At 45.6% G+C, this 5,122-nt stretch overlaps 1 protein-coding gene across 6 annotated transcripts in view; it reads left to right on the top strand.

The window, feature by feature from the left end:
* Positions 1-5,122, top strand: part of PRKAG2 (protein kinase AMP-activated non-catalytic subunit gamma 2) — a 191,340-nt gene that overhangs the window by 67,947 nt on the left and 118,271 nt on the right. For all 6 annotated transcript variants that reach the window (XR_003093327.1, XR_003093326.1, XR_003093325.1 and 3 more), the window contains exon 2: positions 225-439. The gene's annotated coding sequence lies outside the window, so the exon portion shown is untranslated. The remainder of the gene's footprint in view (positions 1-224; positions 440-5,122) is intronic.

Genomic DNA, 5,122 nt, shown 5'->3' with positions numbered 1-5,122 from the left:
TTTTTGTATAATAAATATGGCTAGATCTGTCTGTGTAAACACAGTTCAGAGCTGCTAGAAGAGTAGGAGCTGAATAAATTCTCTTTAATGTATATTGCTTTGTGTGGGGGGGTTGGGGAAAGGCAGGAACAATGCAGAGAGGAAGCCTGAGCATGGCTCAGCTTAGATCTGTGTTCTTGTTCTGAACTGAACTTCAGTAACGATTTCTTTTTTTTTTTTTGCAGCTTCCGGCCTCTCCTCTTCTCCGTCTACCCCAACACAAGTGACCAAGCAGCCTGCATTTCTCCTTGAATCCTATAAACATGAACCCGAGAGACTAGAAGGCCGGATTCACTGTTCTCCTCCTCCAGACACAGGGCAGAGGTTTTCCCTGCCTCCACCCCAAAGTGCAGCCAAGCCTCCCACAGTGACACCAACTCTCTGTGCTACCTCAAAAATAGTGAGTACTTTTGTAGGGCTCTCTACAGGGAGGGGCTGGGAACTGGAGCAGGAAGCCATGGACAGACTTCTTATATGAAGGGTATCCTGGGCCTTCCCCATGCTCTGCTGACAGCTCACCAAATATCCAGGAGCAGCTCTTCCTGTAGCTTAAGTGACAGCTGAATGCTGCCATCTTTGTATTTTAATCTAGGATAAGGGTTCTTGGTGGTTATAGGTTCCAGCACAAAATGCTTCATTTTAACTTGAGATGCCAGCTGAGGCTGGGATAAAATTGTTCAAGCTGCCAATTTTTTCACTCCCTCAAGCCAGCTGGCAGGTAAGGAGAACTTATAAACTTTTGCTACAGGTCAATAATTGAGGAAACTATCCATCCATATATGAAGCAGATACCCCACTGTACAGTCAGCTAGATTGTGAGGTCCTGCCTGAAGCCTGACTGGATTGGGACAACCATTGTTTGAAGGTGCCAGTCCACAGCAGGTCTTCTGACTCCACTCCAGAAAAGTAGGGGAGGAAGAACCGAACTGCTGGGATGTGAGCAGGGCCCAGGGACCAAGATTTCCTGGTAGCAGTGACTTCCACATCCCTAGACATCAGTGAGGTCTGGGCAGTCTTTCCTCTCTGCAAACTAGCTCTTGGTTCCATCTCTTTGGCTGGGATGATATGGTTAGGGATGGTCCTGCTCTGAGCAGGGGGTTGGACTAGATGACCTATTGAGGTCCCTTCCAACCCTCATTTTTTATGATTCACTTCCCTCCTTTCCCCAACAGCTGTAGTATCCCCTGCCCCTCATGTACCTCACCACCCTTTCTTCATCATTTTTTCTTTCCTTTCTCCCTTCTTTCCATTCCCTTGCTTATTTTTAATTCTGCCCCCCACCCACGCACACCATTCCCACTACCTTTACCCCAAAGAACTACCAAGCCATATGTCTTAAAATGAATCATTTGTCTGGGTGGTCTGTTTCTTTCTCTCATTTGTGGTTTTGTGGCTTGTTTGGGGTGTATATTTTGCATTCTTTGATAACCGTCTTCCTGTAGATCTGTATGGTACTTGGCACACCTGGGCTGTTCTGTCCTATAACCAGAATCCCATCCCCCTCGAACCAGACTTCCAGAAAACAACAGTGGAATGCCTGATATGGCTTTTCCTAGCTGCTTGATGGAAGAATTAGCTTTTCTGCCTCTAGAGATTATGAAATTTAGGGACCTTTAAGCCAGAAAGATCATTTTCTGCAAGACTGGGTCTGCTGGGTTGAATGATTTGTATGTGAGTTTGATTTTTTGTAAAGATACCTCTAGGAATGGAGCATTTTCTCGCAGTTGGAACAAAGGGCTGGGAGTCACGTTCCCAATGACTGACTATGTTTACTTGGGGTCATAAAGAGCAAGAGATTTTGTTTTTGTTTTTTTAATTAGTGACTGAAAAAATATAATTAAATACTGGAACAATGTGAAATTAGGGAGATGGCAAAACAAAATACATGAAAATCCTCATTCAAACCAGTGTAAGGTTCACATCCTTAATTTGTGGGATTGGACTGGTGGGGGGAGCGGTGACTGCACAAATGGAAGACTAGATGGAAAGTCACTGTTTAGGTCCTGTTTGCCTTTGCTTTGCAACTCATGGATTCATTTACACCTGGGCAGAGCGGGTATATAAAATTGCATGTATTGTTTTGATTCAGTTCTCTTATCTGCTTACTTTGCCTGGGTGTAAATGAGATGTAAAGCAGTGAGGAATCAGGCTGCTGATGTTCAGTTTTTAATAGATGTCCATGAAGAGCTCTGCTGATAGGCCAGAGTATCAGGAGCATGACACAACTGTAATAACTCAGGGATGGTGGTGAGGCTGAGAGGCACAGTAGTTCTGGATCTTTCAGTGACTGAATACTTCTAGCCCCATAGCAGTGCTCACCAGTAGGGTTAGCAGAACAACAGTGTTAATTTTATGGGCGCTGCCTTGCATACTTTCTGTTGAGTTAATTTACTGTGACTTGAGTTCTTCTGTTGCAGATTAATAAAATATTTGTTTTCATAACGCAGACACCATAAACAAGCCCCTAAAAGGCATATGCAGCAGGGCTACTCATTAAGCTGTCTATTTCTCTGGCTAACAATTTCCATTCTTTGAACCCCCATCTGTAAATTGGGTGAGTAATGCTTCACGGTAACGGCTGCGGAAAGCCCCTAACTGCACTGGTAGCTGAACGGGGCTGGGGGGAGAAGTCTATGCAGACCAGTCTGAATTGGAAATTAAAAGATGGGCTTCGTTTTATAGCGTATCATCATCAGCTTCTAAAAATCACATTTCTTTATGAAATGTTTCACTTGGTAGTGCAAAAGTTAACATCTGAAACATCCATAAGGGAAGGATTAGGAGTAAAAGTCGTTGTATTTTGCAGTGATTCCACTTTCCCATGTAGTCAGGCCTTAATCATTCAAACCTTTACTCCTGTGTTTTAACTACATGAAAAACCCCTTGTTAGTGTTACTATTCTTATCCTGGGACAGGACCCCATTGTACTAGGTGGTGTACAAAAATAGGGCACCGGCACTCATGAAAGATGTAGAACCGGTATGTGGAAGTAACTTTGGAAGGGTTAAAGCTGCTAGAAAAAGAGAAGGGGGAGAGGGAAGAGTAACACTGCAAACAGCTGATGTAGTCTAAAAGTTTCCATTTGGAAAGAGCACTATGAAGGTTAGGATCTTCTCTAGTTTGGAGAGAGGAAAAAAAAATTTAGGAAGCTGGTTCCTGACCAGGGACAGAACAGTATTCTTCTTTGAGGGAGTTCATCCAGACACTGTCCACCAATCCAAGTATTCACCCCACACCACAAAAGTATAGAGGGCACTAAGGAAAGTGACACATTTTTGTAGTAGTTCTTGTAAAAAATTATAGGTGTCTGTGAATTGTAGGTGTCTGTAAAAGTGCCTAAATGTACCCTGTGTTTCTGAACGAAGAGATTCAGTGCCTCCAAACAGCTGTGTGAGGCTCGGCTATGAAAGTGCTCCATCCGGGGACAAGCTCCCCCCTACACGCCTACAGGCTTGGCAATGCCAAACTGACCAGCAACATGAATGAAAGGGTCCTGGGGTTAATAATTGACCACAGTATGAATATATGCCAGCGGTGTGATGCCATAGCCACCAGGGCAAATAATACCCTGGCATGCATCAATCAGTGCATCTCCAGCAAAACCAAGGAAGTGATTCTTCCACTCTACTTGGCATTGTGAGACTGCAGCTAGAGTACTGCATCCAGTAGAGTTCTAGGCCCCACACTTCAACAGAGACATGGTAAAGCTTGAGAGAGTCCAGAGAAGAGCCACCTGTATGATCAGAGACTTGCATGGCAAGCCATACGATGAAAGGCTGAGGGACCTGGGACTCTTCAGCCTGAAAAAGAGAAGGCTGAGAGGGGACGTTGTAGCGGCTTACCGCTATATCTGGGGCATACATCAAGGGCTTGGTGAACAACTGTTCACCAGGGCACCCTTGGGGATAACCAGGAGTAATGGCCACAAACTCCTGGAAGATAGATTTAGGCTCAACATTAGGAAAAACTTCTTCATAGCTAGGGTGTCCAGGCTGTGGAATAAGCTCCCTCCAGAGGTGGTGCAATCGCCTACCCTGGAAATCTTCAAGAGGAGACTGGACAGTCACCTTGCTGGGTTCATGTGCCCCCTGTTGTCTTTCCTGCCTGGTGCAGGGGGCTGGACCCGATGATCTTCCGAGGTCCCTTCCAGCCTCACAAGCTATGCATATGCACATGACATTCTTTACGTAAGGCATGTGCATGTCATGTTTGGAAGCTGGAGACTTGCAGTGAGCTGATAAGAGATCAAACCTGTAACCACAGATTAGTATTCATCACATTTAATGGGGCAGGCACAACTGGATTTTTTCAATATACAGTTTATGAGACAGTTTGTACTTTGGCCTCTTGTTGTTTGCAGTGTGTGACCTTCAGGTAGTAGGTGGAGAATGATAACCTCACTCTTCTTTACCGTGACATTACTAACCACAAATGGAATGCAGAGAGGTCATAAATTAAGTAGCCAACATGTTTTGCTTGTTTCCGCTTTGCCCGTGTTTTAAAGTGCAAAGACGAATGCTGAGTGTAATATTGATGTTCTCTTTTGCATTTCCTCCTTGCTCCTTCCTCTGCAGCATTACAATGTTTGTGCAATGAACAGGGCACTGCCCAGGCTATCATAAAAAGGTTCATATTTGCTGAGGACATCACTCCTAGCCTACTTCCAGAATGCAGCCATTCCCTGTGCATGAACAGCCCATGCAGGAGAGGGGGAGGGAAACTGGGAAGAGCAGGCTTTTTGCTTCCTCATAGGGCTGTGCAAAGCTGCAGGTGCTGATTCAATTCAGAGGAGATTCATCCCGATTCGGTGGCCGAATCTGAATTGAATCAGGAGACCAGTTAAAAAGTCCAAACTGATTCGGAGAGCTTTGACGATTTGGGCAGTCCCTGCTCACTGCCACAGAGAGCTGGACCCAGACTCCATGCTGGTAAGTAGGGGGTAGGGGATAGGGAGCTGGAGGAGGGGAGAAAAGACCATGGGGGTGCCCCCTGCCACACCCCTACCCCCCCCACTCTCCCAGTACCCCTCCTCCCCCCATATGGCTGCCCTGCGTGCCCCAGCTCCTGGCTCTTAAAAAAAAAA

Source organism: Alligator sinensis, unplaced genomic scaffold (genome assembly GCF_000455745.1).
Source record: "Alligator sinensis unplaced genomic scaffold, ASM45574v1 scaffold599_1, whole genome shotgun sequence".
In the NCBI taxonomy this organism is placed as follows: Eukaryota; Metazoa; Chordata; order Crocodylia; family Alligatoridae; genus Alligator; species Alligator sinensis.
This window is presented reverse-complemented; position numbering and strand designations above follow the sequence as displayed.